At 37.2% G+C, this 23,674-nt stretch overlaps 1 protein-coding gene across 13 annotated transcripts in view; it reads left to right on the forward strand.

Moving 5' to 3' along the window:
* The window catches only part of ndst1b (N-deacetylase/N-sulfotransferase (heparan glucosaminyl) 1b), a 194,386-nt gene that overhangs the window by 87,567 nt on the left and 83,145 nt on the right, over positions 1–23,674 (forward strand). For 6 of the 13 annotated variants that reach the window (XM_068215924.2, XM_073934936.1, XM_073934934.1 and 3 more), the window contains exon 3: positions 15,528–15,680. The gene's annotated coding sequence lies outside the window, so the exon portion shown is untranslated. 13 annotated transcript variants of the gene reach the window in all.

Below are 23,674 nucleotides of genomic sequence, written 5' to 3' on the forward strand. Positions count from 1 at the left end.
ATTTCAATTGATTTAATTGATTCGTTCATGCAGCCCTATTAATAACAGCAACAATAATTTTTAATACATTCATTTTCCCATTCGTCATTCTGGTTACTATTATTGTTACTAGACATAGTAGCAAAAATAATAATCATTATTTCAATATTAATGCTTTAGCAGATGGTCTCAGTTTTTAATCTTGTGTGTCTTTTATCTATCTCACTTCGTCCATGTAGGACTTTTGGTTGTGAATGAACGATATGTACCCATTGTTCCCACTGTGGACATCAGCATTCTCCCATCCTACTTCAGTTTACAGCCGACAGCCAGCTGGTGTTTTGTGTGTGTTTGTGTACACATGCCCGTCTTCGCTCAATCCTGTTCCCTACACACCCCTCGGTTTGTCTTGCACCACTGCCCTCTAACTGCAGATTGATCAGATCCGCCTGGAGACCAACACCCTTCTTTCATTTTCAGCACCTTGGTAGAGCAGAAGTAGGTAGTCTGCCAGCTCCACGCAACCTCCCCTGACCTGCAGAGTCGGCACAAATGCGGCACAGCAACAGGAGTGGTACCGCGACCCACTTTAGCAGACACAGAAGTGCTTTAACTTTAGCCCTTGTCCTTTTTGGGCGGCTTAAATGGAACAAGCACCTGGTATCGATCAGTCTCTCTCATGGGCTCCACATGCTTGTTCTTTGTTTCTCTGTGCAGTCATAATGCTACTAACATTCTCAGACAAACGCACTCATTCACAATTAAACATCCCTCGGTTTTCCTGGCTGCCCCTCAAGTTCTTTTTTGCAGTCCCAGAACAATAAGCTGCCTCAACAATCTGAGTGCACCCGTTTTACAATCCAGGCCACATGTGCTAGCATGCTTCAAGTGCTGGATTATTCTCCAAGTAGGGTGGAAACTGAGAAAAGATCCGTCGACTGGGATGCTGGGTGGAAATGAATTCCCCCCTGTAACGTTCAGTGGAGATGCTACCGCTTCTCTCTCATTTTTTTTCCTCCCCAGCTGCTGTTCAACTCAATTATCTGATTCGCTGAGTAGTCTGTTCTGCTCTCATAATATGCGGTACTATTAGGAATTCTCTGCATGCTGTGGGGGGAATGAGGCCTACAGGCCTTGCCCCCGGGAACCATCCTTCAAGTGAGAGAGCTCAGCACTGACGCAAAACAAAAAGAATCCCTGCATTTTCCACTTAATCCACCATATTTTCTTCTGTTGATTCACTCTACACATCATTTCTTCCAGAGAACTCTTGTTATTACAGAGAATCTTTAGGACTAACCTTACACCAGAGAAGACACTGCCCACTATAAAAGAATTTATATTTTTTCCATGTTAGTAAGTTTTTTTTTTTTTTTGTTTTTTTTGTCTTAGGCCTCATTTACACTAATAAGTTTTAGTTTGAAAAAGCAAAAGTTTTGCTATTTAGTTTCAAATTTAAGATCACAATGTTCAGTCTTATAGAATTTATAGAAATGTACTGTTTTTTGACTTTGGTTGTACACTAAAGTACTTGGCTGGACTTGGCTGTACAGTAAACCTATTATAGGAGACCTCCTAAAACAAATTAGGAAGCTTTAAAATGGTATAACAGGGTGCTTGCTCGCACATTGATGTTGGTCTAAAGATCTACTTTGTTTTCTGATAACTTTAAAGTGTTAATCATTCCCAAAAAGTTAAAATTATGTGATTAATTACTCACCCTTATGTTTATTTCAACCCTATAAAACTGTGTTCAGAACACAAATTAAGATATTTTAGGTGAAATCTTAGAGCTTCCTCATCTTCCTCATGCAAGTCCAAAAAGGTACAAAAATATTCTCAAAACAGTCTGTGTTTTCAATGGTATATTTTTAAACTAAAAGAACACATTTGTGCACACATTAAACAGAAATAATAACAATATTCAACAGTTTCTCCTCTGTGTCTGAATAGGGGTCATGTTCACATATTGTGCTTGATTGCATCTCTGAAGTATTACCTCAGATGCCCCTGTGCTCAAACAAAGGAAGTTGCGCTCATTCATCCGGAGGGTATTCGCCACTGCACAGTGCTCATGAACACAACATGCATAATATACTGTCGTAGAGGACAAGAAACTGTTGGATAAAGTCATTACTTTTTATTTGATGTGCACACTTAATTATTCTTGTAGCTTGATAGTATTCGAATGCATGGTCTGTTTTGAGAATTTTTTGGGGTACCATTTTGGTCTTTAAACAAGGAGGGAACCTTCCCTATAGAGGGATAAAGCAGCTCTCAGATTTCCTCTAAATATTTTTATTTTGTGTTTCAAAGACAAATGAAGGTCTTAGAGGATTGGAACAACATGAGGGTGAATGATTAATAAAAAAAAAACTTTCTTTCTTGGCGAACAAACCCTTTTAATGGTCAAGAGTGTTTCCTTTTTATTATTGTGGACACCCTTAAATCTTTGGCCTAATCACTCTTGTACTCACTTTAAAATACAGTTATCTTCCCAATTGCTTGTTCCTAGAGGTTTATGATCCACCTCCCTTCCTATTCCCCTGTTCTCTAAGGCAGAGGAAATAGCGCTCAGCTGGAACCACAGCCAATAAGTGTCCATCATCTCTTCTTCACCATCATGTGTGACCTGGTCTGGTGCATTTAGACCATTCCCAACCTGGCTGCTCATGGGGTGATGGCTCCATTTAAGCATGCTGTGCCGATGAAAGTGACAGCGATGGCCCCTGTGTGTATAGATTCCCCCTCACTGAGAGAACGTTTTCTCCACAGTAGCTTGAAAGCTGGACTCAACTTAGCACCCTGACGGTGGAACCACTTAGTGGATTTTAGCCTCAAATGTCAGGCCAGTACCCCTGGGATGTGCCTCACTGATGGGGTTTTATAAATAACATTATTCAGCACTTTATTCTGCGTAAGTGGAAACCGGCACTGAAGAAGTAGCAATGAAGATGGTCTCGGTGATGTAGGAAATTTGATGAGTTGAGTTGAAGACTGACCTTTCACTGTAAAATTCTAGATCTTTTTATCGATCGGTGAGCCACATGCTTGACTGTCAACACAAGAGAGTTTTTTTAGCAAATTCCCGCAGTGAACCTTGAGCCAAATCTCACTGATGACTCACTGTCACTGTGATTAAAGCCAACTTGACTTGAAGTCCTGCTGTGCAAAGAGGCTGTGGCAATTCTAAAGTGTTTTTCGGCTGACTTTTCAACAAAAGAAGCAAATAACTTTCTTTTAAAAAATTGTTTACTCTATTTTTGAGCCATTCCAACGATGTTGACTTTTTAAGATGCTCATCTCTGCAAGAGTCGTTCCTTGTGTCTGACAAATAGCACTGCCAATTCCAGTAGAGGTGCCAGCCAGAATTCCCCACTGAGAGCTTGGACACACACACTGATGATCAAGGCAGAGCAAATGCTACACCTCGCCTTCAAATGGCACCCGGCACTCTGACAGTTGGGAAGACGTGCAAGAGGATAAAGCGTAATGGTTTCAGGGTGTTTTACGTGGGTGGATGTGGACTGACATGCATCTTTTGTTCAGACTCTGCTTATTCTAGCATGAGTCAATGCTCTGGCAGTTAAACCGGATATCTTAAAGGCTGACCATAAAAAGGAGGCTACTAAAGTGTGAATCTTTATGTGCTGCTTGATTTGATCCGATTACAATTTGATTACTGATCTGATTTTAAAATGGCCCTTGGTGCATCACGACGCATCTATCATTATTAATCACCACAATAATTTTATATTTTTAAAATTGTATTTAAAAAATCTAATCAAAAATTATTTGTAATAATCAGTTATTCTAAAAGTAATTGTATAAGACTTTTTAAATTAAACTGAAGACATTCAATTATAACTTATGAACTTAAAAAACGTGAGCCAATAAAATAACCACGTTTTACACTGTGAACAAGTAAAGAGACGTTGTTTTAACAGTATTCCCCTGAGATTACAGTAGCTCTACTTCAAGCAGCAGGAACAAGTACTTTAGGCATGGGTCGGTATAAGTTTCTGACGGTATGATAACTTTGGATAAAAAACCACGGTTTCATGGTATCACGGTATTGTGATTACTGCTCTAAAATAAGTTATTTTTAAATGTCTGGGTAAAAAAAAACAAAAAAAAAGTTCCTATTGAACAATTTGTTTTATTTTAAGAAACATTTATAATATTTTGGAACGTTAAACATGTCAGGCTTAATAGTAAATAAATAATTGACTTCTGCTCTTCATTAGTTTCACATAAAAATACATAAAAAAAAACCTTACATATACCTTGGGAACGGTATAACAGAACATTTGGTGGTATTAAAACCCTGACTTTTCTAAACCACGGTAAACATATAAAAAATGTTCTGTTTAATCAGACTTGGCTCATCTTATGAGCATATATTGTACTTGCATAGACACATGAACATTAGCAAAATGTACACATTATAGAATTGAGCTATTTTGAGCTTTAATTAGAGCAAAAATTAATAAGCTTTAATTATAAGCTAATTGATTGTCGATACTGCCCTTAAGCTTTTGAAATGAATGGGATTCATAGCGCAACACTTTTCATGTCCAGTGTGAAAGCCATAATGCCGTGCAGCATAGCATTTGTTGTTTTTTTTTTTTTTGGATAATATTTTCAGCCATTTTTGTCTTTCATGCAATTTTTGTATGATCATTTTTGATGGCTGAAAATTCTGTTCATCCATTATCTATTTATATTTAAATCAGTTGCATAAAATTAAGTCACTTTTAATACAGGGTTTTAAATAAGAAAAAGCGCAGTTTCTCATTGACCTATTAATAATTCTCCAGCTCATAACATTTTATTCCAAATATGCACTATTGTTTAACGTGGCAGCTGTATATGGCTGTTAATGCTGGTATTCTTGCACTGTGGCTCAGTGAAGCAAAATGCATATATTAGCACTCATCGTTAGCACTATCCCACGTTGCTCACACACAAAGCTTACACTCTGGCCCGGCTTATACCTGTGACTTTCACCACCTGGCTTACTTAGCAGGATTTGGCATCAGAAGCAGGATGCAGCGGATGGCAGGTGCCAGTGGAGTTCTGTGCGGTGCTGCCCTGTGACCCGGTCACTGCACCTGTGGTGTAAAGGGAGACCTGTGGGCTGAATGAACTTCAGAAGTCACTTGTTCAGTTCCAGGGTTAGGACAGGTTTTTCCTTGGAGTGTCTAAATGTAGCTGGACCAGCAACTAGTAGAGATTTAAATTAGGCCAGGAGTTGTTTGAGGTCAGAACTGCATTTTTTTTTTTTTTTTTGGCTGAGACAAGGTTAATCGGGCGTAAAACGTTGGTCTTGATCACAGAGTCTTGTGGTCAAAGTGACATGTTAGGAGCGCTAATAGAAGACACAAAAGCAGTCAGATGTGAAATAGTTTTTATTTTTTATTTTTGATATCAGTTATTTTGTTCTGTTCTCAAGATGTAGAGAACATGTTAGAGCATGTTTTACCCTCACAATAATACACCATCTATGGAGTGTTTCTTGCAGATGGGTGATTTGTGGGTCCTTGGAGTATTCAGATTGTCCCTCTTCTGGTAGATTATCCCTATTCAAACTGATTATAGGTAATTTGGCTTTATGCACCCTTTAAAACTGCTCATTATTAAACAATATACATCATACACTGTAAAAAGTGATTAGTTGCTTTACCTAAAAGTAAGTAAACCTATTATCTTTTTAATTATCTTCCCTAAGAATGTTGGTTACCCGATGTGGGCATGTGCAGCGATGTAACAAAATTGAGTTTATTCAAACGAAGAGCAGTTTTTGTGAGCAGCAGCCAATATGAGCATCAGTAAAGCTCACGTGATCCTTTCTCAGCTCCTGCACTGGACGGCTGTACTCTCAGACTTTTGTATTGTGCTTTAGACCTACAGAGACAATGACAGAACACATTATTTTTCTTGTTTAAGCATTTAATCAATAACCGCATTTTCACTGTCGGGCCAGTGCGAGCCAGGGCTTTTATCAGGCCAGGCTGGGCCAATCGCCTGGGAGGTTGAGCTGTGAGGCCGAAATCATGTCACGTTTCCACTGTCTGGCTAGTAGCTCGCAGCGCGTCATGCAAACCTCGCCCTCAGAATGTCCCCTAAATCAAACGTCACACAACCCGCTCATTTCAGCGAGAATCAGGCAGATAAAGCACATCATCGCATCATCACGAAACTATGAAAATGAAGTCAAATGAAACAAACAAATGACACGTTACTGTACAGCATTACACTATATGTCTATACGCACATGTCTGTATGTTCTCATTCATGATATTCAATTACTTGCCGATCGACTGTTGGCGTTGTGCATCGAGTGGTCTTACCACTAACGGAGGGACCCAGCACAGTGAGTGCACCCTTCCTTGATAAAAAATACAGAAATTCACTGTTAATAACTCAGTAGAAAATGTATTTTGTAACATCCTCATGCTCTGGAGAGACCTGAAACGTATACATTTTTCCCTTTAAGCTATTTCTTACATTATATTCTGTGATCTTAAGTAAAGAAAAGTGTCAAGTATTTCAGCACATAAGAGCTATTAATAAAATATAGCCTATATTTCGTTTACAGCTTTTCACTAATAAAGCTCATGTATTTAAAATTAAATTTTTTAATCATGTAAAAGCGTAGACAGTTGTTTGAGGACACAGAACACATTTTGTATTTGCAATTTTTCCCAATGCGTTTGTAAAGAGGCGCTGTGCAGGAGTGACAGGAAAAAAGGTCTGCTTTCACTCACCCAAAAATACTCTGTTTGCACGATTTGATTATTATCATCATATAAAAATACTTTCAAACTTTCTCCTGTGTTTATTGTTTTTAGAAAATATCTAAAATCTTTTTTATTTTCAGATAGGCCTTTGTAAAATGAATGTTTAATATGGCTTTAAAACTGTTTGATTTATGTATTGTAAATACCTAAATTGCTATAGCCAGCCTTTGTTTGTTTTATATTGGTTTATTTATTTAATGTGATTTTATTATATCCTATATTTGAAATACTTTAAATTATTTCAATAAAGCTTAGGCTATTTTATCTAGATATGACACTAATGTTTTGAGTCTACAAAAGTGGAAACGTGATTTGTTAAGTTTTATGTATTTCTGTTGTGTTCATATTGTGTATTATTTGCAAAATAAAAAAATTAAAAAGCGGCTCGCGGCATCAACAGAGCTGTGAAGGGAGCGCTCTTTTGCTCGGTACGTCTCACATTCACATGCAGGCATCTAAACACACTCAAACACAGCTTTTAAACTTGACAAAAACTCTCGAAAACCTTTACTGTCGGCTTTGTCTTTAATATGGTGTAAAGAATATTATGCCTTATTGAAACATCAAGGAGGACACAGCAAAAAATGTCACTTATAAATTAAAACTTTATTATTTTATGCAATAGCCTTACATTTAAAAGGGAAACATAAGAGCGATCATACACAAAAAGACCCCAGCCTATAAAGCTAGATGTTTTCTTTCCCTTTATTTATATATTTGTTTGGCGCTTGTACTCGTGTGCGATCAGAAATCTAGTGTCCGACACTCCTTTTATTTTTTACTCCGCCTCTGTAACCACAGGGAGTGACACTGACAACAGAAGGTCGGATCCAAATGCAGGTTTCTTCAAAGTCAGGCAAGCAAAGGTCAGCACAGGTGTAAGCAGGTATATTGAGACAGTCCAGAATCGTAGTCATATAACTGGCTGGAGGTCGTAAGGCAGGCGGCAGACTAAGACAAAACAAGGCTAACAAGGCTAAGGTGAATAAACAGGATAACAAGACAAGGAGAACGCGTTGTAGTGTTACTAGTGACAGATAACAAGACTCGGCAGTGTGAATGAGTGTGTGGTGCTTAAATAATGTGTGTTATCAGTCTTTGACAATCCTCAGGTGGTGCGAGTGTAATCAGTCTAAATGAGGAAGCAGGTGTATGTGGGCGAAGAGCATGTATGAAGTTGAAGTCCATTTACAACCAGATTTGTAGTTCTGCGAATCTGAAAATGTTTTCCAGCGACCTCTGGCAGTTAGAGATCGCTGGTGATTGTGACAGCCTCGAAGCCCTAGCTGGCCCACTTTGTCCCAAAGTATTAAATAGGGGCCTTTTTAGTATTTGTGTTTCATCTTTAAACAGAATAGGGGGTTGTTCAGACGGACTGTTACAGTTTCTGTGGTTTCACTTAATGCAACTATTCATACAGAGTTTTTTAAAGAGGTGCTGTAGCAACATGACAAACTGCTGATCACACACGCCAAAATGTGAATAGTTACTCAGTGATTGAACTTTTTTTGTTTTTTTTTTACAGCTCAGGCAAAGTACAAAGGCCAATAAAACTGGCAAACTCATATACTCCTCCTCTTTTCAGCAGTTAATCTCAGCAGTTTGATTATACAATTCCTCCTCGCTTTTTTTTTTTTGCCAAGCTGCAGCCGTGTGAGCGTCAATTAAGGTGTAACGTAAGGTTTGACCCTTCCGAAATCGATGGCTGCTTCTGCTCTGCCCGTCTAATTGGTAGTCAATGTGATGAATCTAGAGGGTGGCCAATCGTATTTGTTTCCTCTGAAATCCAATAGAGTAAATTCACTCTCCCTCTGTTCCTCGTTCATGTCAGCATGATGCATTGCTTCTGGCTGTGCTATAACTTCTAAAGCAACCTCTTCCCTCTCTCTCTTTCTCTCTCTCCACTCGCCTCTCTTAACCTAAATCCCTCTTTCCCTCTCTCAAAGAGGAAATCTTCTCGTTCCCTAAAGCTATGGGGCATATAGAATATGCCAAAAAGATTAAGGCACAGTTTTTTTTTCCTCTCCCCCTCCAGTTGTAAAGACCCTACACAATAGCATTTGCTCTCATTTCTGCTTATTATTGAGTAGACTCAGCCTGCAGTTTTATGTAAGCTATGTATTCATCTTTGAGATGGTGTCATGTTTGTCCTCAGTGAGATGCTTTCTCATATTAATAGGGGCTAAGTTGTTACGGTAAGGTGTTCCCTTACGTCTGCTTATTTCTGTTAGTTACTGGCAGGAGAATCTGATAAAGCTTTTAAAGAAGATGCATTATTTCTAAGCTTGCATATATCCATGTGGCTTATTACTTCTTCAGTACATGGATTGTTGTGCCAGAACCACTTCGCCGTTTCTTTTTAAAAAAAAAATTAACACTGCCTCTTGAGCACTGAACAGTCTTCTCAAGCGCTCTGACTGCAGTCATGTGGCCATTGAGTCTTTTTGTTTGTAGAGCCAGCTATACAAGTCTTTTATGCTGTAGAATATAGAAGTGAGCAGCAGAGAGTCTTGCAACACTGGAATAATCTTTTTAAAGGTGTGCTATATTCTTTTGTGGCTTATGCTTCAATAGTCATTTGACTTTATTTAGAGGGGATTTGAGATATACTGTAAATAATGTGATGTGATTACATATTCATTGACTTGGGGCTGGCCGATATTGCAAAAAAAATGTATCACAGTAACATGTTTCATATTATTCGATACTGATAATTGTTGTATATTTTTTAAAAATACATTTAGAAATATTAAGATTTTTCAACCACTTTATTTTAATTTACCAATATTACCAAGGCAAATAAATTTTATGGTTAAAAAAAAATCTGATATCTTTATAATAAAATAAACAGAATTGTTAAAAAGACTCTTAAACTTAAATGAACTTTTAGAAAATGTGTGCAATGGTAAAAATATATTAATATCTGTAAGGTGTCAATAATAATGATACAGTAAACCTCAAACTCTGTGAACAAAACAAATTATAATCAAACCTGAGCTTTCAAGTAAAGGAACTAACCATCATTATTCAAATACATCTGAACATTAAAAACTGGCTTGACTATATTACCCCCTATTCTAAAAACTCTTTCAGATAGGGAGCTTGTGGCTTGGGTGCACAAGAAAAGAAACCAAAAATCCATTCTGGCGACATCCTTACATCATTTTTTATTTATAATCTTTATAATTTATTTATAATAATACAATTTTATTTATAGTCACGTCTGCTAGCCACTGCGCTCATTTTTACATGTGTTGTTATTCTGACCTGAAGTGACAATTGTTAGCATATGGTTTCCTTGACCATTACAATGGGCTTTACAATGGGCTTTGCGCTCGCAAGTTTATGGAGAAAAGTAAAAAGCGCTGCAGTGTTTGGGTGCACTGTGCTTGTCTGAGATAATTAGTCTACCGTTATTACTGACATGTGTATATTCCGTACAATGTGTGAAGCAGGTTAATTAGTTCTACCAATGAATCGCGGTACGCTCGCAGCATTCAAAAAAGTTGAAATGTTTTCAACTAGGTGCGCCTGGAAAAACGCTATGTGCGTTGTGCAAGTCACGCTCGGCAGCCACATTTTAAAGAGCCCATATTATACATGAAATAGGGTCATATTTTGGTTGTAAGGGTCTCCAACAACAGTCTAATATGCATGCAAGGTCAAAAAACACTTTCATGGTCTTATAATCTGCATTTATTTTTACCTAATTATCCCAGCGACTACCATATGAATCGTCCAGTGATTCATTTGTTCCCAAACCCCTCCTTGGCGCGAAGCTAATCTGCGCTAATTGGACCGATGATAGTCTGCTGCGATTGGTTGACAATGACTGCTTTCAGCCAGAGACAGAGTGAAATTCCCATCAGCTAATCAACAAAATAGAAGTAGTCAGAGTGTATACACGCTCGATAGTGTAAAGCAGGTCGCACACCAGAAGCGCCGCTCGGCGGCGCGCAGCGCCACGCAGCGCCATGTATTTTAGAATTCTAAACATAGGTTTCTATCAGGATACACACCGGCGCCGCAAGTCGGCGGCTGTCGGCGGCGCCCGGCGACGGCTCAGGACGCAGTTCATTTTTCAGCCGCGCCACAGAACGCCATCTGATTAGTTTCATGTTAAATATCATTCGAATGTGCGCGTCTGGTGTGCGATACTTTAATCTGTCATGTACGCGCCGTGTCGCGGCGCCGAGCGGCGCTTCTGGTGTGCGACGTGCTTAAGGCGTGGAGTTTTGCTGCCAGTGGATGAATGTAAATACAGACAATGGACTTGAAAATACAGACAACTAACTATTTTATTGAGCAAAAACTCCCAAGAACTGGCGAGGAGATCTCCTAGCTTGTCACACTGCTCTTTTCACAGACACACACACACACACATATTGCCCTCGTCCTCGCGCACGCGCACGCGTCCACACACACACACATTGCTCTCGTCCTCGCGCAGGCACCCACACACTCACACACACATATATTGCCCTCGTTCTCGCGCATGCGTCCACACACACACACAGACACACACAGACGTAACCCTACTCCAGACGACATCGCGCACACACACACACACACACACACACACACACACACACACACACACACACACACACTCATATTGCCCTCGTTCTCAAGCTTGCGTCCACACACACACAGAGACGTAACCCTACTCCAGACGACATCGCGCATGCACACACATTACACTCCTCCACGGGAACGTAAACAAAGCGGCATGCGTCGCGGTTTTTAATGTGGCTTTGCATGCGATATTAGAATATAGCGAGTTAACCTGAGACAGTACACGCGGTTACAAGTAACAAATCACAACTAAATACATTTGCAAGCTAGAGTAAACGAGGCAACAACTTTAATCACACGTACTTACACTTGAGAAATGGAGGAAGAAACCGATGCATGTCCTGACATGTCCAGTCTTTACTGATCCTTCCTTTAACAAACGAAGTATTCTTTGTGGCATGTAGTTTCCAGAAGTTTCCAGTAGTTTCCAACTGCTTAAAGCTGGGCTTATGCTGAGGTTTCATCTTTGGGTAGACACTCAATAATATCCATCTGCAGTGTGACTTCAATTGACCGGCATGTTTGTGTGTGTGTGGGTTTCTGTGTCAGAGGGCAGGGCCGCAGGTTTCAAGTCTCCCAGGTTTGCGTGTTCACGTGAATAACTTGGTTTCGTTAGTACGTCATGGCGAAACACCTAATTACTCATTATCAAGGCGACTCGTTTGAAGCACTATTGAGTCGACTCTTTTATAAATGAATCAACAGTTTTAAACACTGTACTCTTACAGATTTAAGCCTTAGCTGGATATTTCACTTCACTTAGAGCTGTGTTGCACACTACATGGAGAGGCATTTTCAAAAACCCATAATATGGGCTCTTTAATAAAACAGTAGCGCTTCATACCAAAACTTTTTTTTTATTACAGATATGTACAATTGTGTTTGGTCAATAAAAATCAATACCAATTTTATCGCCCAGTCCTACTTTGAGTTGTAAGTACTGATCAGAACACAAATGTTTTTTAACTTTAACATAAATGTGTCTGCCATGCTGAAATACCATGGTATATATTTTATTCAAAAATATTGTAATGATTTATTTGCACACAAGTTATTTGAATAATTAAGTTATTAAGGTGGGTGTTTTTCTTAAAGTGAATGTTTTGTGTATAAATAATACAGCATTTTCATTTTATGTAGACACTAACTTTGAATCAAGTGTACTTTAAATCAAAGGTACTATTTTCTAAGTTCTTTTATACTTGATTTATACTTCAGAAAAAAAATACATTGCCTTAATGACAATACAAGTCTGCTAAATCTTACCGATCCCAAACTTAATGTAGTGTTTGATTTTATGTAATATCACAAAACATAATGATTAAGGAATAATACAATGACACAATTAATAACATAATAACATAATCTAGGGTTTTCATAATACTGTAATTTGGTAGCAATCGACACTGAAATTGTAAAAACACCAGTTTGCCGCTAACATTTCAGTGCTGTTTAGAGCGTTCTTAAACAGTGCTGATTTGCCATTGTGTTTACATGCTCAACAGAAATTACTGTGATTATCTGTAAAGGCATCAGTTCACTGGACTCACTGCTGTTTACTGAGTATAAACACAGATACAGGGACACTGGAGCAATTTAAAGCTACGATTCATCAGCGGATCGCTCGTATGTCAGCTTGTAGACAAACCAGCTGATCAACGTGACTTTGAAACGAACATGCTCAAATATTTGCGGAAACTGGATGTTTTTAAAATGTTAGTACCGATTGGTACCAAATTCCAGTATCGTGACAACCCTAAATGAATCATTAAGAAACTGTTTTGAATGGTTCAGGACTATATTGGAGCAGTTAGATTTATAAATAATAAATTCAAATTTTTGATAAAATGTCAATTTTATACAACAAATTTAACTCAGTGACTTTACAAATTAGAGATGCATTGTAAGGATAGAGCAATGATGAAGTAATTTTAATTTTGTTGTACGCTTTTTACAATGTTACAGATTTTGCTTTATTTTGGGGCAAATAGCATTGCCTTGGTAAACATACACATTTACTGTAATATAAAAGATCTTACCAACCGCAAAGTTTTGAAGGGTAGTGTATGTTTTTATTTAATATCACAAAACGTACTTCATTAAGGAATCATTAAGGAAACTTTTTCGAAAAATGTTTTTGCGAAATTAGATTTAAAATGCCTTCAAATTCTTGATGATAATGGGTTGAAGACATCATTTAAACCAACAAACTGAAATCAAGAAGTTTGCACATTAAATGTCATCATAAGGGTGGCGCAATGGTGTAAAGTGTACTATTTTTAATGTTGTTCTAAGTTTTTAACGGTACAGTACTACACATTTTGCTATTTTTGGAACAAATGCATACAACATACAAGTCTACTATTACAACAACAACAACAACAACAAAAACTTGCAGACCTAAAATTTTTAGAGGGTACTACTGTATGTTTTTATTTAATATCACAACATTAATTATTGGAATCATTAAGGACCTGTTGTAAACTGTTAATAAATATTTCGGAGGAATTCGATTTAATAAATACCTTGAAATTTGTGATGGGTTGAAAGCATCAATTAAATCAAGAACTATAACTCGAACAGTTTACACAATAAAGACACAACATAAGGATGGTGCAATGGTGTAGTGAAAAGTGTTTTGTCAGCCCCGGTAGGATTACGTTGATATTAGAAGCAGATGATATCAGGATTTATTTTTCCAATTAAACGACGTGCTGCATTCCTGTGCCACATTTCAGCTGCTTAAACAGACCTTTATAATCTTTAAGCCTAATGCTTTCCTTAATGACTTGTAATCTAGATTGTAAGTGTCGGTGACTGCTCTTTAGAGTAATACATCCATATTTACCATTAGCATTATATGGCGTCAGTCAAAATGTCCAATTCTATGTAGTTTGTAAATGTGAAAAAGAAAGGACTGTGGCCTTATCAGAGACAGTTTTTTCCCCTCCTTTAGTGAAACCCGAAGCGTCTTTTGTCCTGCCTCAGCACAAATAGAGCCTGGATAACAAGAGCAATGTACGAACTGACACGGCCACTCTATTGTTGTTTGTCTCCTAAGAGGAGCTTTACATAGATGTCTCATTGTGTTTCAGACACTGTACTCCAATGGCAAACTGCACGCCCGCGCTGATGGCCATCCATTACACTCGATCATATTAAACCCCATCTAATCATGCCTAATCAAGTCCGGCGCTTTGACACACTTCTCTTTTAAACAACAGGTTAAAAAAAGACATGTAAGCGGTTTGCGCAGCTGTCCTGGATCAATCGAGCATGAGCCGGGGGAGATTAGACAGCCTGTTATATCCTCCTTTATGGCGTTGTGGTATTGTGTCTCCACTGAGTTTGATGGACAGAATAGGATATGGCAATGGCCTCAGGATAGTATTCAGAGATGAGAATTGAATCTTTTTGAAGATTGCGAAAGCTGTTTTTGGAGGGTGTTTTTCTAGCCACAATAAGGTTGTGTGATTGTATGTACATGGTGCTTTTATACAACAAAACATTCTTTATTCTGTTTAAAGGGAGTCGTGAAATATGTTGTCAGATCTTTTGTTTTTATGTTATAATTTAAAGCTTTGTTTTAATATTTGTATAAAGGACTACTTTCTGTCATTATTTTCATTCTTTGCAAAAAAAAAAGAAAACACCTCATAAATTTAGCCCACTGTTGTAATTAGTGAACTTTATTGCTCTTTATCCATGCCCTACTTGTTCTCAAGATGGCTCACTTGGTGTCTTAATAGGGTTAGAAGATTTCTCTGTGCATAATCAACGTCAAGAATACTTTTCATCTTCACATTTTAGAAAGTCATACAAACATTTTTTTTTTGTTTTTGTAAAACCAGTTTTTGTTTTTGCGAATCCACAAGAGGCCGCTGTGTGCCTACAATTTTCTCTTATGGGTGCCGCTCGCGCCTGCTGTTCTCCACCACAGGCCGCTGTCGACTGTCTGGCTGACTGAATGACTGCCTGACTGACCGACCCTCCTTCTTCACTAAACCAAACCAATTTTATTGACTGACCCGCCCACCCACTTAGTTCCCTAAACTCAACCAAATATTTACAAATACCATGCAGAAAAAGAAAAGCCCTAGTCTGATTTTTACCACCTTTTCAGATTTTACCACATTCTCACTATGTTACTTCGTTTGTTTTAATTTTTAGATTCTGTTTTTGTCTGACCTGAATTCTGGAGCCATTCTTCGCCGAACTTAAATCCCGTCATAGTTTGTGTCTCTTCTCAGTATCAAGTCCACCGACATACATGACGAGCTAATTAGACGAACTGATTAGAGCGGGAAAGCCGTCCACACGGAGGTAAGCAGTCAGCTGGTAAGCGCGGAAAGGAAAAGGCGTCATACTGCCTGTAGCGTTCAAAAAATGAAATGCAGCCATATGTACCTCTGGCTATATTGTTTGCAGTCTCCAGAAACGTATGTGGGACTATGTTTTCAGAATGAGCCTGTGTTGACATCTTGATAGGTGTATCATATTGATAGCTGCCTTAGTTTTTTATTGTTTTGGACTGCTGGACTGGCTAAACTGCCATTGTGCAGCCCAAGATACATTTTAATACAACTTCACTTGGATTCAACTGATGTTTATTACAAACATTAAGAATAAACATAGATTTGCTTGGTTTTACTTAACTGGTTTTTCATAAGATATTTTGAGGGAAAAAAATCTAATATCAGTCCATAGTGAAATGTGTATTGCAAAAAAAAGATGGGTATTAGTTTAAAATCATGTTTACATGTATTAAATTAAAACTACATCTATTAAAATCATATTTTAAACTGGGAAGTTAGTATTACGTTTTAAAACTGGCACTATGCATAATATGATATGATTCTCCTATTATCCATTGATTATCCTGTTAGATGTTTCTTCAACGTTCAACTTTTTAACTGTCAAACATGGCATAAAACAGTCAAATAAATAAAATTGCATAAAATGTAACGCAGGTCATAACGTGAGCTCTGCAACCAAAGAAGGAGACGAGGTCACGACGCCAAAGCAAATAACGCTTCATTTTTCTCCACTGCAAACACGTATTACTCGGACAGAATTACTAACTCAGTTACTATTTGTGAGAAGTAACTGGTAACTATAACTAATTACTCTTTCAGTGTCCAACACTAGTGATGATACCCTTTTTACTCTGGTAATGTGACCCATTCATTTACCAACAGGATGTTCAGATGTTAACGCTATTATTGCTGATGCTCTGATTTAAGTGTTCCTATCTGTTTATTAAACAAGCAGGTACAACTCAGCATTTTAGTTATTGACACGAATGATGCATAAAATGGTTCCTATTAATTTTAATTCATGTGACCTACAAATAAAGCAGCTAAAACAATGAATTTCCTGACCAGTTTGGATTTAATGGGGTCTAGAAAGATTAACTGTGACTTTTAAAACCGCTTAATAGTGGAATTTGAAAAAATACATCTTAAAAAATATTACTTTGCAATAACTTTGAGCAAGTTATTGTACATATAATGTACTTTTTTATTCCTTGAACCAGAAGGTCTGTGCACAAACTGAGAAATTTGATTTAGTCGACTCGCTCTATGAAATTGATTTTGTGTGATTGGCCTTCAGTGTAATCTCATTGGCAAACAGCTTCCAACATCCTGAAGATGAATTTACTGTTATCGTTGAAGGTAATATGAGGGTCAAGTCTACGTTTTCTGACCGGAGATAAAAGGCGACAGGGCTGATATTTATTTTTCTGACCTTTGTGGCTCCAGTGTCCTCTGAAATAAAGGTGACATTTCTCTTTCTCTCCCTCTCTTTTTCTCTCGTCCCTCTTGTTTCTACTCTCTCCTGGTCTTCGAGAGCCCGCGGTAGTTAAAGGGGCTAAAAATAGCCTGGTTTCCTCCGTGTTGTGCAACCTAATTAAGAGGAGTGGGACGGAGGTGCTTCCGAGCATCTGGGCTCGGGATGTAATGGCTGCCCTTGTTTTTATTTGTTAGTGGATGCACACAGCTCCCAATTATCCCCAGTGGCATGGCTTCCCACTGAAGACATCCTTAAAGAAGCTGACGGAAATTTTTCTGCACACGTTTCCACAAGAGCTTCAGGATAAGCAGTTTCCTTTAACGTGGAATGTCGTTTTGAACAAGGCGAGCAGCTTTATTTTGGGAATTCAAGATGTTCAGTTGTTGTTATGAGTTTGCAGCTTCACTTGTCGATGCTAGGTGGATACATATAGTGTCTGCTTGCTTCTGCGCTGAAATTTCTTCATGAGGTAAAGAGTTGATTCATCCTAAAATAAACATTCTGTCATTGATTTTCCTAACCTCCAAAATTATAAGACTTTCTTTCAAATTGAAGATGGGATTAATCCTATTTAAGAGATTTCTTTTTTTCCATCGAAAATCTATTCAGCTAAAACTTTGACTGTTACCAATAAGTGTTGGTGGGTTTTATGCACAGTTGTCAACTTTGGATGAAGTGGACCAAAACAAATCATCAAAGTTGTTTGAAAACTATTGAAGAGGACGTATTCTTGTCTTGCGACAGTTTTGAAAACCTTTTTAATACACTTTAAATGTTGACTACTGTATTTGACATACAATGTACTACATTAGTTTATTTTAAGAAAAGCTGTTTTTTTTTTCCAAGTATTAATGTCAAGGAAAGGCCCTTAACTATAGGAGCTGCCAAATATGAGGTGTTTCTGGGAGTTTATAGTACATTGTTTCACAGAAGAACTGTGGATTCATAATTTCCATTTGAGCAGGTCAACCTTTTTTGACTTGTGCTATGCAGTAAGCCTTCTTGTAGCACCAGAAAGAACACAGCTAAAAAAGTCTACTATTTAAAATGGTCATGTTACTATAAAGTACACCAGATGACCTGTAAATGTGAGGAATAAACAACCACTTTCCATTGCAGTTTGTTTAATTATTATTATTTTTAATTGCCTTAAACACAAAATAAGTGCATAAATCTTTCATCAGGTGAGTTTTTGATAAGCATTTTCAAACCATTTAATTAGGTTAATTAAAAATGAAAAGGGGGGGGGGGGGGATGCAGTGGCACAGTAGGTAGTGCTGTCGCCTCATAGCAAGAAGGTCGCTGGGTTCGAGCCTCGGCTCAGTTGCCGTGTTGTGTGTGGAGTTTGCATGTTCTCCCTGCATTTGTGTGGGTTTCTCCTGGGTGCTCCGGTTTCCCCCAAAGTCCAAAGACATGCGGCACAGGTATTGGGTAGGCTAAATTGTCCGTAGTGTATGAATGTGTTTGAGTGAGTGTGTGCGGATGTTTCATAGAGAATGGTTGCGGCTGGAAGGGCATCCGCTGCACAAAAACGTGCTTAATAAGTTGGCAGTTCATTCCTCTGTGGCGACCCCAGATTAATAAAAGGACTAAGCCAATAAGAAAATGAATGAATGAATGAAAAAAAAGGGTGTAAACCTATAAGGGTTGGGTGATGTCGACCCATTTAGCATCGTACAATGTCTAATGTGAAACATCGCGATAGATGATGGCATTTTCGTCACAGGCACAGGGAAATTAATTATTTATGAATAATTCATTATTCATAACAAATCAATTATTTGTAGCCTACTTTTTCAACTACCTGACACGCATGGTCTTTGTTTTACCCATAAACAAATCATAAATAAAGATAAGTTGCACACAAATTAACACTTGTCAATCAATTTTTCCGCAGGAGGTTGGTCTGTAAAAAAAGATGCACAGCCAATAGTATCTGAGGTTTTCACTAAAATTACTAAGTACAAGTGTGAAAGTAAAAGACTGAAGCAGTGTACTGATGCTGTGACAAGTTACCTGTTAGATTCAAAAGACAGAAGAGTCATTAAATAGAGACAAGATTAATTAAAAATCATGTTTAACAACTAGTGATACATCCTTGATAACATTCTTGATAAACTGTCCGATGTGCACTGCTCTCTGGAGATCAGATGAGCGCTTAACAGTGTGTTTTCAGAAATGCTAGGTAAAACACGGTGTGGATGTGGATAATTTTCGTTCTAAAATGGCATTTTAACACCAAGATGTATTAGTGTAAACGGGGCCTAAGTGTGAATTTTTCGTAAGCGGGTTTGCAACGGGAGCGGGGCGGGGTGGAGGATCGACAATCACTATGGCATCGTCTATCGGCCCAACCCTAAAACCTATACTGGTTGGGGATGAACCCAAGCTTTTTGTGTGTGTTTGATATCACAATGCGTTCACAATTCATTGCATTCTCAATTTTCAATTCTACCGCAATTATGCAATTTGATCATTTAAGTACAAGCAGTCATATATATGAACTGGCTCTTTAATTTTACCTGCCTAAAGAAAATACAATTATTGTATGTATCAAGAATCAAATAAGCCAGGGGTGTCCAAACTTTTTGGGCCGAGGGCCAGATGCAAAAAGACAAACGTTGTCGCGGGCCAAATTTTACATACATCACACAGACAAGTATATATATATATATATATATATATATATATATATATATATATATATATATATATATATATATATTATAAAAATACAGTTGAAGTCAGAATTGTTAGCCCCCCTAAATTATTAGCCCCCGTTTATTTTTTCCCCAATTTCTGTTTAACGGAGAGAAGATTTTTTTCCACACATTTCTAAACATATTAGTTTTAGTAACTCATTTCTAATAACTGATTTATTTTATCTTTGCCATGATGACAGTAAATAATATTTGACTAGATATTTTTAAGACACTTCAATACAGCTTAAAGTGACATTTAAAGGCTTAACTAGGTTAATCAAGTTAACTAGTTAAGTTGAGGTAATTAGGCAAGTTATTTTATAACAATGGTTTGTTCTGAAGACTTAAAGAGCTAATAATTTTGACCTTAAAATGATTCATAAAAAAATTTAAACCGATTTTTATCCAAGCCGAAATAAAACAAAAGTCTTTCTCCAAAAGAAAAAAATATTATCAGACATACGGTAAAAATGTCCTTACTCTGTTAAACATCATTTGGGAAATATTTAAAAAAGAAGAAATAAATCAAAGAGGGGCTAATAATTCAGACTTCAACTGTGTGTAGATAGATAGATAGATAGATAGATAGATAGATAGATAGATAGATAGATAGATAGATAGATAGATAGATAGATAGATAGATCATAACAAGAACTGCTGCTTAATTGAATGCATGTAATAGCGACACCCGGTGGTTATTTATTGAATTACGTTCATTTTTGTATAGCGGGCCAGATTCTATTGATGTTTATAAAAAGCCTCGCGGGCCGCCACAAAACTGATTGCGGGCCGCAGATGGCCCGCGGGCCGTAGTTTGGACACGCCTGAAAAAAGCCATAACATTTGATTGTTATACAAATATTCAGCATATCCATACACACTCATTCACACTCATACACTACGGACAATTTAGCCTACCCAGTTCACCTGTACCGCATGTCTTTGGACTGTGGGGGAAAACCGGAGCACCCCAGAGGAAACCCATGCTAACGCAGGGAGAACAGGCAAACTCCACACAGAAACTCCAACTGACCCAGTAGAGGCTCGAACCAGTGACCTACTCCGCCACTGCGTCTCCTAAATACCCAATCCAATTAGTTAATTTGAAACACGATACGATAATACAGAAATCCAATTTGTAAATTCAAATCACGATTTGTAAACGCACAAATCCAATTTATAACTCAAAACATGATTCGCAAAAACACAAATCTAATTTGTAAATTCAAAACACATTTCAAAAATAAACATCCAATATGTAAATTCAAAACATGATTCGTAAATACACAAATCCAATTCATTTGATGAAATGGTTTACTATTTTATTTTACTTGTGAATTTAATTTTACTTGTGAATTCACAAGTTGTGTGATGTATTCATAAACTATGTTTTGAATTTACAAATTGGATTTTGTAAATGTGAAATGTTGTGCATTTATGAATTTTATCTATGAAATGTTTTATTTTTTAGGCTGTTCTGGCTCCATACAAATGGCATTACAAAAGAATAGAGTACATCATAACCATTTATTGTCCATTACTAAACCAATAACAAATTCCATCATGATGCATTGTAGAAACAACTTAGACAGCCCTAATTGAACCATTTCTGTTGGTTCTTTTGAAATGCACATGCTGTGCAATATTCAGTAATCAATCTCAGTGATTCTTGAGGAAAATCAAACTGTGGTTCTTGTGGAAGAATTAACTCATTGGTTTAAGAACAAGTTTCCCTGAATGCTGTAAAAAATGTTGGCGATATAAATCTCAATAAAAGCCTACATTTAAGCTCTTTCTAAAAAAGTGGTATCTCTTTAAAACAATAGGATTACAGATGGATTTATCTTTAAAGGTGTCATATTGGGGTTGACCAGACTCTGGATAGAGGGTCAGAAATATCTCAAGATTGCATTAAGAATAAATTCATTTGTATTTGAAAGATGAACAGAAGTCTTAGGGTTTTAGGATAACTTAAGGGCGGGCAAACAATAGCAGTTTCATTTTGGGGGTGAAGTAAACTAATCTACAGGTGTTTTGAAAGCTAGTTAAATCAAAATATCTCCATTCGCCACTTTAACCCTGCAGATTGTCGCTTAAAATGAAATCGAAGTTTTGATGACTTTTTAAGTGATGGGGTCAAGCTGGCACTCTCTTCTCTCGTCAGAGCCATTAAGGTGCACAGAGGGATGAGATTGAGCTGACAGCTCATTGATTTCTTTCTGGGCTCGCGTCAAACATGTTTTCGAAATGATGTTTTGTCTTACTAGAGGCTGGGTGTTTTTTTTTTTTTTTTGGGGGGGTATCGACTGATGGAGGGTCATGAAAAGAGGATGGAGCTGCACTGATGCACCTCACGGTTTGCTTTGATCCAATGACACGTCTCTGGGATATGAAGACTCCTGTAGGGGTTTCTTCTTCTGTGATTCATTCATGTCTGATTGGTGTCAAAAAACATTTGTCTGTCTAGTTGTTCTTTATATTTTGCTCACTCCTTTATGTTTGTTTATCATCCGGATTGGCCATACTCTGTGTAATTAGCTGATTTTGCTTGTTTGTAGGCTCGTTTGGGTGACACCTGCTAAAATAATGCTTATTTATTGTAATAATCATGGTCATTTCTTTGTTAGCGTTTTCTTTTTTTGTGACCAAAAAAACTAAATTACAATTTGAATTTGACAGATGGTCTTTAATAAAACATTGGTCTATATAAATAGTGTTTAACATTTATATTAAAATGTTACAATGATGCTGATTTGCTGATTTTTTTTAATATATCATTTAAAAATACAAATTTCATACAAAAATACTTATTTAATTATATCTACTTATGGTAAGTTATTACAGGAGCGCACAAAACTGCTCCATAAGTCTTTAAAGTCCAACAGCAAAAACATTTTTTTAAAAACTTACTGATAAATTATTTTTGTCACATTTATTTGAAAACTAGAGCTGCACGTTTCTGGCTAAAATGAAAATTAGGATCACGATTTTTCATGATTCTCTAGATGTAAAATAAAGGTTAATATGAATAGGCTGTAATTATTGTTAATTCTCAAACTTATGATAAGAAAAACAATAATATTATTAGGCCTATGTGTGTAGGTCTACTTTTGGTTAAAATGCTGCATTTTGTATAGACTCTGAATGTTGGACTTGAACAGACTTTAAATATGTCCTCGTCATTAATGCACAGAAAAGTGATGACTTCAGAATATAACTATTCATAATTCTAAAGTTGAATTATTGTGTTTGAGGCATAACGCTTGTCATTTGTCATTGACAACATTTATCAGACCATTTTATTCTCAGGTAAAATTTGACATTTGTCATAATCACATTCCCTATTGCATTATATTTAACATTATATAGGCTAGAGTAGTTATACTGCCACTGTTAAACATTTATTCTCATGCATAAGAATGAAAAGAAAAGACATGATACAAAAAACACATCAAATGCTTGTTGTAATCATAACTCCAGAAGGGGATATGATCATTTAAATGGTGTGTGTGCTTTTGGTTTCACTTTCACTGCAGAGTGCAGTTCATGTCATCATGGCAGCTGTCACTTTGAGTAGAAAAAAAACACACATTTAATAAAAATAACAGTTGGGCCAAATCTAAACTGTTCCCTTGGCTCTTGAAAATGTGAAGGGGAAGGGCTTCAAACTTTACACCTTAGAAATGTGACACAATTACAACACCTGCACACGTCATCATATGCCATCGCAATCTTTTGCTTCATATGAGATCAGACGATCTCGACTGCTGTAGTTATACCAGTTGCGCTATTATTTGGTATTTATCCTCAGGAAATCACTGA

Source organism: Danio rerio, chromosome 21 (assembly GCF_049306965.1).
Source record: "Danio rerio strain Tuebingen ecotype United States chromosome 21, GRCz12tu, whole genome shotgun sequence".
NCBI classification, from domain to species: domain Eukaryota; kingdom Metazoa; phylum Chordata; class Actinopteri; order Cypriniformes; family Danionidae; genus Danio; species Danio rerio.